The following is a 13,037-nucleotide window of genomic DNA, read 5'->3' as shown; positions in this document are numbered from 1 at the left end:
GTTTCCTATTGGATAAAGGCTTTATTCCTATAGGGGTCTCCCAATATATATGCGACGGTACATGGGAGCACAAGTCCGTATTGATACTTATCGCTTCACCATGGAGGAATCACCCAACCACTCAACGCTAAGATATCACGTTTAACGACGCCGGAACACGTCTCTAGCTTAGACCTCTATGTTTTTGCGTTATGTTTCAATGCGTTGTTATGTAAATTCAATTTATTTTAAGGTTGATCTTGTTTAGCAGTTTGCCTTTATGGATCACCACGAGATGTATGATAACACTCCTAAATGCAGTCTAAGATGATAAGCAAGCTTTTCAATCTTTCAACTTTGAAAATCTTAACTACTGAGGGAAAAGAAAGATAACATCTTTTCACACATATCATAGAGCACACACTAATGCATTTTTTCCTAAATCAACATGCAAGCTGTCATAATGCACATGCACAATGCAAGTATTTCTTTTCTCTTTCTTAATGTTGGCGCAATGCAAAAAGAAAGCTGTTGTATAATTTTGAATTCAATTTCAAGTGAAAGCAAACAAGCTTGTCCAAAATCAAAAGACACCTTAAGATTTACTTGTTTCGACACTAGAAATATATAAATTCAAACCAAATGACGAAAGCAAAAGCTCAATCAGCTATGAACAACAAACAAACTAACTCTTAAGATCAATACGACACTTTATCACAGTTCTAGATCTAAGAGGCCACAACAAGACTAGTTCACTTTCGTTATGGGAAACTGTAAATGATACAAGAAATACACAAAGAACAAACACAGTTTCTTTATATAACCGAGGTGGAATAGTGACAAGGAAAGTTGGTTTCAGATAGGCACATTGACTGGTAACAGGCAGCAAAAACAAGAGTGAAAACAGGGCAAGAAACAGCAGGAAACCCCAGTAGCACAAGGCAAGACTAGTCCAGCGCAGGTGGGACACTGTCTGTTTGACCTTCAGTGCAGGTAGCCCCTTCGGGAACTGCGCTGAAATGCAGACAGCCTTTGTGCAGCCTGCATTGAAGAACGAAACTTTCGTTTCTCTTGGTTTCCGGGTCACAGATTGCTAAAAAATTCACATTTTTTGCTCAAATCAGAAGCTATCAGTCAAGGACACACTAAGGGATGACAAGGAGGATGAAAAGCTATCACTAAGAGCTTATTAGAGTCCTTGTGGATCAGCTCTTCAAATCATAAACTTGCCCAGAAACTGAGCTAGAGTAGCTGCCCTCTACTTTGCATTTGAAGGATCCAAATGCAGTTCGATTCGGTACTCCCTGTGTTTATGAAATGAATAGCAAAAACACAAACAACCAACAAGATACGTTCCCCAGCGGAGTCGCCAATTTGTTGTTGGGAAAAGTATCCAATACGGAATGACCCTATCCCACTCTAAGGGTGATAGTACCTCAACAACAACCGAATGCAAAGCTTATTCAAGATTACTTTATGAGATGTAAGAGAGAGGAGAAAGGGATCCACTAACCGTTGTCTTCCGCTAATGGTTGATCCAATCTTCCCTCTTTGCTGCTTGCTCCCAGCTCCTTGCTCTTTCACTGGCCCAGATACACAAAGATCCTGCAAAAGCACAAGAAAAGGAAACTACAAGAAGCATACATCCATAATTGATTCAAGGATTAGAATAAATCAAATATACAAGCATCAATACGCCACAGAGACACATGCATATAGAAGAACCTCAAATGCTTTATTAATGGAAGAAGTAAAGTTCTGAGAGTGTTACAACCATAAGAGGCCCAATCCAGCAACACCTCCCAGCAGAAATAAATCTCCTCTTCACCTCCTTCAAAGCAATCACCCAATAGTTCTATGCACAAACCAACAGCACTTCCTTACATTCACAAGATTCCAGCCTCCCTAGACCTCATGAGAGAGCTCTATATATAGGAGTTTTGGAGAAAGGATGAGTCAGCTTGAGGCTGGCATGAAGCTGACTAGTGTCCTCTCCCACTTCAGTTATACTTCAGTTCTTGAGTCCACTTGGAGTTTCTTGCTTCCACTTGGAGATCTAGATCCTCTTACTCATCACAAGGTGAATTCCCTGATCCAAGTGTCATTTTGGAAGCTTCCCGGGCATTTGACACCTTGCAGAATGACTGTGCCACTTGGCCAATATCGCCCAGCGTAGGTAGCCTTCATTTCTTTTGACATTCAGCGCAGGTACAGAGTGGAGCAGTTGACATTCAGTGCAGATGCTCAGTGGAGCAGCTGACATGATCCAGAAATAGCTTGTTTTTGAGTGTTTTCAGGTGAACTGATTTTCATTGCTGTGGTTTGCTGACCTTGTTCCTCTAGGGGTAGGAACAACATGTTTAGGGACTTTGGATCCCTTGGATTATCGACATTTCATGCTTCATGCTGTAAGGCACAAAAATGTCTATAACAAACCAGGTCTGGAGTCATCTGGAAGGCCGACTGTTGGAACAAATTCGCCCAATCTGGATCATCGTGGGGGCATAAATGATCTTTAGCGCTGAAATCGCTATTGAGTAATGTAGCTAGTCAGATCATTGCTATAGATTACAATAAACCTCACGTTGCGACATGAAATCAGACCATCGCGGGAATCAGGTTTACTTCCGTGATGGTAGCGCTTCTGGACTGTTTATGAGCGCCCTTCAGTGCGTATATTTAATCCATAGTCGTGATGAGGAAGATAACTTAGGAAAAGTGGGTCATTTGGCAACGTCAGAGAGAATTTGTCTAATATGAGCATGTTTGAATTGGACACATGACACAGTAGAAAGACTGGAGGGAAGACATTGAAAAATTACTGTGTAACAAATGCCTCCTAAAGTATGAAGCCGGAGAGAGTGGGAGGGGTGAAATGATTTATGACACTGACTGAGCTAGAACACCATCTGGAAGAACCTGCGCACAAGTACAACTGATATCTCTGATAATGAAGCACATGTAGTCTAGGCATGGGCGCAACCAGCCAAAAGACATACGAAATAGGTCTGTGGTATGGACACAACCATCCAGCTAATGAGGCCATGATAATGACAAAGGTATGGTCGCAGCCATCCATCAATGAGTCATGTAATCATAAACCAATCCACGCAGCCCGAACATAGGTAATCTGAGTTCAGGGTCTTGAACCCATCCGATCATAGTACAAATTCTAACATGCGAATAGATGTGCTGAGGTTGAGCATGATAGGAAATCGCTTGATTACAGGTCAATGATGAAAACTGTTAACAAGCGTGAGAGAAGCCACCAATAATGCCAGTGGTTCTCAAGGTACTGTCTAGCACAATCCATGAAGTGTGAAAAGGGAGTTGAAGTCAAACACTCATGGAATCACCCAATCGATGACCAATGATGAAAGTCAACCATCAGGGGTGAAGAACTTGCCATTGAGGCGTGCAAGCTCTAAGGTACCAAAGGGGATCTCTAGGTCAATCTCCTGGATAATGAGCTGATGTCGACAAGAGACGACCCATCGCAGGAGGGCCATAATCTTTCCCCAATCAACGACACGAGCTAAGGAAAAAGCGGTAGACGGTGAAACAGAGTATCAGAGGAGAAGGCGAGGGTGTAAACTACAGAAGGATTATACTCTTGAACATGTCGGCACCACGACTCCGGAGGGTGGCATCATTCAAGTACCAAAGGATCAAAGGCACGATGGAGACGACATGAATTAGATGGAATGAGGCTGAATGGTAATCCAAACCCACAGAAGGCAAAATGATGATGTGTGGACGCCCCAACCCGACAACAATCAAAAGTGTCGATGTTCAAGAGTGACTAGCTGCCATAGATAATCAATGATAAACCTGCTATCGAGTCCAACCTAGTAATAATTTAATGAGCCCTAGGAAGGAGAAGCTAGAGTCTCATCATGGTGACGAGTCCAATGCCGTTAGGGTTTAACGAGTCCGACACATGTGAAACTCAGAGTCTTTTTCATGACATTTAGAGAGATTAAAAAAGACACGGAAAAGAAAACTCTAGGGGGGTCTTTTTTCGTAGATTTGTGTCTCTCGAACCCGAAAAAGTTTAAAACGATACTCGAAAGAACCACCCGATCATTATGATCGAGAAGTACTTTTCGTGATTAGTGACTTCGACCTGAAAAAGTAGAAAAACGATCAGAATCATGTCATTTCATAACCAATAACAAGCTTGAAACAACAAAGGCCCGATAATCTTTTCGTTTTTACACGGTCGAGAAAGAGCTTAAAGGTGACCACCCCTTACTTCTTTTAATGAGTCAAGATGGAAAAATCGGCTATATTTTCTTTTTCAAGTAGGAAAAGAGCGTTAAAGAAGACTTTTCGGATCAACTGAAGCTGACATAATTCTGCTACCTGTAGCTCTACATAAAGCACGTCAAATGTAAACCCATTCGATATAAAATGAATAATATACATAGAAACATAGTTAAAAAGCCAAATTTTGACTTACCATGTGACAAAAAATGAGAAAGAACCCGCATTAATAAAATATAATTTTTTTATTTTCAAAAATTACTATAAAAAGGGGTTAATCCATTAATTTTTTACCATTGTTACTGTTCAATCCACTGTGGAGCATTTTGGAGCACCAAAGTTGGCAAGCTAATTTCAGCCCCATTCGTCCACTGTTCATCCCGAAACTCCGTCCAGGTAGGTAGAATTCATCCTGAGCTCCAATTCAATATCGTTTTCATGCATTTTGAATGTTAGACGTGTTAGTTTAGGTGGATTTTTGGACCGGGCTCCGCCTCTCGGTCATCACGGGTATACCGCTCGGGTCTGCGATGATCGAAAAATTCACACATAACGTGCTCCAATCATCACAGGAAAGTGATGTACTTCTGTGATGACCGCAAAAAAATAGAACTAGCAACCTCACGTCATCGCGTCTGTTTTAAAAACAGATGCGATGATGACGCAGAATTATATTTTTATGCAAATTACGCGTTGAATTTTGCAAATGAAGTGCTAATTCATTTTTTCTCTTCATGCAAGCCATAATGGTGTTTGTCTGGCAATAACGAATGCATGATGACAATGATGTGGAAGATTTCACTGATGTGGGATGCCAAAATGCATTACGAGCATGCAGATTGCTCAAATTCTTCCTTACTCTGCACCTTCGATCACAACCTGATTTACTAGAGCTACTGATCCGACCCTGGAATCCCACAGATGGGAAATACATCATCTGAGGCCGAGATATCAAGTTTGACGTTATAGACATATATTTTTTGATCGAGCTGTCCCATCGTGGTGAGAGGCCCATTATGGAGGGGCAATGACTCGGGGGCGATTCTTTAGAGATGTTGATGGCTCAAGTGTGCCCACGGGCATGCAAAACAAGGAGCAGGAAGGTGGAAATCCCGAGAGTGGAGGATGTATTCCTTCATACTATGATATTCATGGTGACATGGGCAACAGGATCTCAAGCCCAACATGAGGCTTCGAAGACCCATCTTTGGCTGGCTCTCGAATGTCTCAATCCAACCATGTTTAACTAGGCAGAAATGGTGATGGCAAACATGAAGAGGAAACTTACCAACTACCGTCGAGGAGAGACAAAGCAGTTTGGCTATGGGTCCATCTTAGTCCCACTCATTCTGGAGTAGGTTTCGGCACTGTAGTTACAAGACATGGATTTGGATTTGCCCAGACCATGTGAGCCCAGAGCCACACGGTGGGCACATGTCATGCCACAAGAAGGTGGCGGACAACCACTGTCATGGGGGACACTATTTCGAGAGTGGCTGGAGCGCCAGATTATCTTCGTTAAGGATTTTCCATATGCTAGCATGGACTTCCGTGGAGATCTTGGCATGCAACTTCCCGCTGGAGAAGTGGGATGATGGTGGTAAGACACTTGACCACATATTTCCGCATTTTATTTTTATGATGTTTTTTATATTTTCATGTATATGTCCTAATGACGAATGCTATGGTATGTAGATGTAGGACCAGTGAGACCCATCGGGCTGGCTCCAGAGGCACGGAGGGATGCGCAGGGCATCATAGCACTAGCCTTGGCTCCCCCAGCTTATGATACGGTGGAGACAGTGGCCCTGAAACTTGAGGGCCTAATAGTAGGGATTCCAGATTACATGGGGATCGAGGAGATCCCCATAGTGTTCGAGATCCACACAGTAGGAGTGGAACCTAGGGTGCATCGCTTGTTGAGGTGGGTGGCACAAGTGGTGGTATGCTATAGGGAGCATAACCCACCGTAGTAAATGCCTAGGTTTTATTCCCTGCTAATGATTTTTTGAGAGACATGTGTCTTGGATGTATGGAGAACACAGACTCTATTTGGACATGTACACTTATTTTTTTAGCGCCTCGGTGCGCCACACGATATATATATATATATATATATATATATATATATATATATATATATATATATATATATATATATATATTCCTATGGTTTATTATTGTGTTTAACATGTTTCTTGTATGCTATTTTGATTACATGTTACGCAAATTTCTGTCTAATACATGGTTAGCTAATGCATCAGTTAACATGTTTAATCTTCGTGGAATATGTTGATATGTGATGAAATCAAAATTCCTTTCTAACAATTTAACACGTAAATACAACCTTAAAATCCGATGGTCTCTGATGGAATATCGCCCATTGCGCTAGTGGACGACAAGCTGAGAGTCCAGGTTCACAACCAATATACGAATATTGAGATTGATTGCCTCAGCTAGTAACTCAATAACATCACTATATTCAGCAACATTGTTCGTGGTACAACCTAAACAAACATCTTGAAGCTCTATCAACTCACCATGAGGATCGTAGATCACCCATGCCGCAGAAGACAAGTTGCAAGTACTACAACAGGCACCATCAGCGAAACCAACGTAAGGTGCACTAGACATCTGCACAAGAAGCAAAAGACACAATAAGCGGTAATCATGCCTGCACACCAAGCCAAAACCTGCAAACACACACACAACGCACCAGCTAAAAACACACATATGTACAAATCAAAGTGCATGAAATTCACACATAATACTTTTTCAAGTAAAGCCCTTTTCCGGGCTTATCCAGAGGATTCCCTTCATAATCAATCATCTCGTAGGCCCCTTTTTGCAAAACTCAATTTACAATATAAGGCCCGTGCCACATGGGCTCGAATTTTCCTGCCCCCAACTTATCATTCGCTTGATTGTAGAGTAAGACTAAATATCCTTCAACAAAAGAATGAGGATGGACAGTATGATCACAGTGAGTTTTCACTCTCTTCTTCTATGCTTCAATAGTTAGAGAGGCTAGTCGACGAGTCTTGTCCAGCCGTTCTAGGTAAAGAAGGAATTCTTCTACCGGAGTAGTGTTGGGGAGTAATTCGATGGCTAATTTCAAAGAAGGGATCTCGCCCTCGATGGGAAGGGTAGCCTCCAGTCCATAAACTAATTGGAACAGAGTGAAACCAGTGGCATCCTTCATAGAAGTTCGGTAGGCCCATAGGGCAGAGAACTACATCAAGTGCCAGTTAGACTTGTGCATGCCAACGGTGCATTGAAGCATCATAACTAAAACCTTATTGATGGCTTCTAAGTGGCCATTAGCCTAAGGATAGTATGGAGTCGAGCTATCATGCTGCAAGCCTAGCTGGGTTGTTAGCTCAGTCATCATATGATTACGGAAATGCTTACCGTGATCAGTGACAATAGCCTGAGGGACTCCGAACCATGAAATAACATGATTAAACAAAAATTGTGCCACTGTGTGACTGTCTTCAGATAGTGTGGGCATCGCCTCAACCCATTTTGTGAAGTAATCAATGGCAACGATGATATACCCATTCCCCCTGTCCGAGTGAGGGTTAAACGTCATATAATCAATGCCCCATTTTGCAAAAGGGCTGACAGTAACAACAGGGTGCAATGGAGTGGGAGGCGCACGCATCTTCCGCTGGTAGATATGGAACTCGTGACAGGAGCGGATGGCAAGAATGTAGTCCTTGAAGATGGAGGGCCAAAAGTAATCGGCACGAAGGATCTTTTGAGCAGTAGCATATCCGAACATATGACCACCACAGGTGCTAGAATGGCAGTCATTTAAAACTTGCTTTGCTTCCTCGAATGTTAAGCATCGGCAGAGAACAGATTCAGTGTCGAGATGGTACAGGGTGTCCCCAATAATACGATAGGGCTAAGACTGATGATGAATCCGTCACCGAGCATCCTTAGACACATCGGGATGAAAAGAGGATGTCTGCAGGTAGACAATGATATCCCCGTACTAGGGATTGAGGGTTTTGATTAAGAATAGAGTTTCGTTTGGAATATGGTCCTCTAACCGAGAGGGCATGGTAGGAGATGGCAGAGAGCATAGCAACTCAGCAAAGACAAGGGATTTATTAGACTTGGCAGTGGTGAATTCCAAGTTGAACTCTTGGAGGATAACAATCCACTTCAAGTACTTGCCACACCAGAAGTTGACGTGATAGGATGTACGTCATTGGGTTGCAATCAGAAACCACTATTGTAGTGTGCAACAAGATATAATGGTGGAAATTTTGGACGGCACAAACGGCGGCCAATTCCAACTTCTCGACATAAGTGTATCGAGTTTCCGTATCTAATAGATTGTGGCTGATATAATAAATCACATGCTTAGTGTCATCATCGTCATCTTGAACGAGAACCATGCCAATAGTGGTATCGGCAGCGGCCAAATATAGAGTGTAGTCGCAATGATAATTAGGAGGATGCAACAATGGAGAAAAAACAAGGAGAACCTTGTGGCGCTCGAAAGACTCTTGAGCAGCGGCATCCTAAAGAAAAGGGGTATCCCACTTCAGTAACTGCGTGAAACCTTTGGCCACTTCGGCATAGTTCGGAATGAATCGTCGTAAAAAATTCGCTTTTCCTTGCAAACTCTGCAATTGTTGCAAAGAAGCAGGGGGAGGAAGATTCAAAATAACATTGACTTTAAGGGGATCCTAATGGATCCCTCTCAGGAGAAGATGAACCCAAGAAGTCTGCTTGACTCGACGCAGAAGATACACTTATGCGGATTAAGCTAAATGCAGTAGTGTCGACAGCGAAGAAAGATTTCACGAAGGCGAGCAAGGTGGTCCTGGCATTTAGCTGAATGAGCTGGTAGATCATCCAAGTAAGGTTGCACAATGTGTCGAATATCATGGAATGCATAAGACATTACACGTTGGAAGGTAGCACCGGCATTTTTCAAACCGAAAGGGAGCTTTTTGTAGGCGAAAGTTCCCCACGAACAGATAAAGGCAGTCTTGTGCTGATCGTCGGGTGCAATATTAATCTGGTTATAACCAGAAAAACTATCCATGAATGAATACATTTCACTCCCAGCACACTCATCAATGAGCCGGTCAATGAAGGGTGTGGGGAAGTTATCTTTGGGACAGGCTAGATTAATATCACGGTAATCAACACAGACTCTGATAGTGCCCTATTTTTTAGTCACAGGGACGATATTGGAGACCCAATCTATGAGTGGGATGGGGTAAATAAAACCACCCTTAAGAAGCTTTTCAACTTCCGCTTTAATAACCACAACCTTTTTGGGGTACATGGGGTGTAGATGCTGGCGAACAGGCTTAGCACCCGGATACATAGGTATCTCATGCACCATGATGCTAGGATTGATGTCGGGCATTTCTTTGTAAGACCAAGCAAAGACATCACAGAATTCTTGAAAAAGATCAGTATAGAGCTGAATCTCCTCCTGAGTACAAGTTACTCCGACATGGATGTGCTCGACAATCCCTGGTTTAATAGAGATGTCGATTGGATGGGTTTGCGTGATGTTTCCCATGTTCCCTTCAGAAGACACTTGATAAACTTGAATGGGTGTTTGAAGGGGTTCGGATGGGAGAGAAGGAGCAAACTGCTCGAGACGGGTAATAATTTCCCGCTGGGTAGGGAGAAATGAGGAATGATGGTGATGATCAGACCAAGGGGGTTCCTCGAGAGACATGGTCTCAATAATGGCTTCATCAGAAGGAAATATTTCCTTTAGAGGGTCTGAGGAGGCATTGTCTCCAAGCCAAGGGGAATGAGCGTATGAGTTAAGAGCTCTACTCGAAGGAGCAGATTCAGAAGATGGAGCCGATGCAGTAAAAATTTCGATGTAGTTGAGCTCGGTAGGACTCAATGACATCTCATCACCCTATGAGTCTATTTGTTTGGCAGGGGGAAGAACCCAAGGATTAGAGTGAACAGGAATCATATTGATAGGAGCGACATTGGGAGGTGGGAGTGAAAAAACACCCATAAGGGCAGGATCTTTAAAGAGCCCAACTCCCACACTTTCACATGGGATCGAGGTATGCTCCACAAAGGGCACGTTGCCTTCGGAATAGGAAGCAAAGAAAGATAGCTAGTCTACTATGACGATCTTCCCCTGATGAGGGAAACGAATGACACGAAATAGAGATGAAGCCATGGCTCGCATGGCATATGTCTAGCTTCATCCCAAAAGGAGATTGTATGTTAGATTGTCATCAACAACTTCAACTTCCACTTTGACTATCTTCTCTTCCAAAGTAATAGGCAAGCGTTGGAGTACCACCAGCATTATGTGCTTCCCAAAATGTATTATACAGGCCATATGGTTTTTTATTTGTTTTTTACACCTTTCCTCAAATTTTCAAATGCCAGCTGCCTTGTTTCAACCCATCCTTCAATATGCACAGTGAGAAACGATGCAATAAATTCTGCAGTCTCAGATCTAGCCTGTTCAATTGGAATATTTGCATCAAGGGCACCTCTTGATTTGTTGGGGATGTCATGGCTAAATTGTGCATGGTTCATTTCGGGAATGATAATAACAGTTTTGACAGCATGTGTATTGAAATTCCCCATTTCAGGTTCTATTCTATATATTTCACCTGCAAGCTTTGCCATGGCAGCCACTTTGAGTTGGCCATCAAACCCATCAGCAAGGCTCAACACTGGTTTTGGATACTGAGCCAAATTGTCAGAGTTAGTGTCAAAGAAAGAACCCATCTCAATGAAACCCTCTGCTCGCTTCTTTGCAATACTTCTAGCACACCATGCACCAATACTATGACCTAAAATATTTTTTTACTGATAGACAGTTCTCCAAGTATAAATCCCTATTCTTTCACCCTTGTGATCATCCCATCTATGCTGGGCTTCAATCATTGATGAACTTAAGCTCCTTTCACCAGGATCAAGAATTGTTGCCCACAGACGGAAGGCAGAAATCTTTTATACAAGTTTGATCAGAGGAAAATATGCTTGAGGTGATGTAAATGCTCCAAGGAAAAAAAAGTAAGAGTACATCTATCCCATTATTCAAAGTATACATTAAGGAAACATTTGCCATATCCTTCCTATTTTGTAGAGGTTCCAATGTTTCAACAACATCACTCATGAGAGGCCTTGCCTTAGGATTTTGGTTAAGGCAGTGATAGGCCAAGCTACAAGCTTTCTGGGCACCTTTCATGGAATACTGTTCTTACAGCCTAGGATCAATAATCTGCAGCAACCTCCACTTATCATTAAAAGTGGACGAGCCCAATCTACCAGGTTGTGTTCTCTGTTTGGTCTAGTCTTATCCACAGACCGTCTTCCAGTAAACAGCTCAAGGAGCACTACACCAAAGCTGTAGACATCACTTCTAGCCATCAAATGCCCAGTCATAACATATTCAGGAGCTGCATAACCATATGTCCCCATGACCCGTGTCAAAACATGAGTTTCATCTCCCTGTGGTCCATCTTTTGCAAGTCCAAAATTAGATAGCTTAGTTGTATAGTCCGAATCCAATAAAATGTTGGATGTTCTGAAATCTCTATAGATAACTAGTTTCTCTGCTCCATGAAGAAAAGCAAGCCCTTTGGCAGCCCCAAGTGCAATCATCATCCTTGTAGACCAAGGCAAAGGAACAGATGCCTTCCGAAATAGATGATTCTCGAGACTGCCACGAAACATGAACTCATAAACCATCAATCTATGGTCGTCCTCGCAACAGTAACCTATCAGTTTAACCAAATGGGGATGACTCAGCTGTCCTAGAAAAATAACTTCCGTCAGCCATTCCCTGTGGCCTTGAAAACCATTTTTGTTGAGAACCTTCACTGCAACAGGCAGAGGTTTGAGGCCTGCTCTGACATTCTCATCTACATAACCTTTATATACAGTTCCAAAGCCTCGTTCCCCAAAAATATAATAAAAAAAAAAACTTTTGGTGATGACCTATAGTTCAAACAATGTGAAAACCAACATGTTGGATCCAGAGTCCTGTCTCAAGTCTTCTACATCCCTGGGAGTTGATGGATTGCTTAGATCTGATGAAGACAAGGATAGTCTCTTAACCAGGGTGGGCTTTCTGCCTATTGCAGGAGATGGGTCTTGTTGTTCTTTCTTGCGTTGATGTTCTTGTTGTGCTAATAGTACTGGCTGTGTCTGGAACATGCCTGGTTTAGCTATGGGAACAATACTGGTGACAACAGACTCCTCTCTTGTACCACAGTTTCCCATGATCAATTTCAACCCAAATGCATCCTCCCCTGTTCATACCTCCAAGCTCCACTGTTGCACCAACCACACAATAGCACACTATTGCAGTCACTGCAAAAGTGGGTCTAGCATATAAGAAAATGGGCTCTCAAAATCTGCGTTTACACTTGTAGATGAATGGTAATGCAGTGACATGCTCACAACAGAGTTCCATGATTTTCTCTTGGAAAAGCTTACAACACCACCCAATAAGCTCCTTCTCTAAGCGAATTTAGGTAGGCATATAGACACAAGCTGATGAATGACAGTAAGTAAGGATGACAGCAAATACTAAATGAACATCTAAATGAGACCAGCAGCTGTAAACTTTTCACCAACAATATCCCTGTCAACGATGTACAGTGTTGTCTGCACAGGATATCTCTTTCAATCAAAGCAGAGAAACGAGCTCGCCATATGTTGAGATGAGGATTAGCAACACAACAAAAGACCTCAAATGCTATGTTCTCTTCTTTTCTATCACAGTCCAGCCACAAAACCAGACACTGACATTTCCTAGCTTCCTC

At 42.5% G+C, this 13,037-nt stretch overlaps 1 pseudogene; it reads right to left on the bottom strand.

The window, feature by feature from the left end:
* Positions 1-11,467: 11,467 nt before the first annotated feature.
* Positions 11,468-12,492, bottom strand: LOC149238903 (putative serine/threonine-protein kinase PBL8 pseudogene; annotated as a pseudogene).
* Between the last annotated feature and the right edge of the window lie 545 nt (positions 12,493-13,037).

The sequence above is a fragment of the Pinus tabuliformis genome, chromosome 8 (genome assembly GCF_031772625.1).
Source record: "Pinus tabuliformis cultivar Carrire ecotype Pingquan chromosome 8, CPIR1, whole genome shotgun sequence".
Classification (NCBI taxonomy): Eukaryota; Viridiplantae; Streptophyta; class Pinopsida; order Pinales; family Pinaceae; genus Pinus; species Pinus tabuliformis.
Note: the sequence above shows the minus strand (reverse complement) of the source record. Positions and strands in the feature narration are given on the sequence as shown.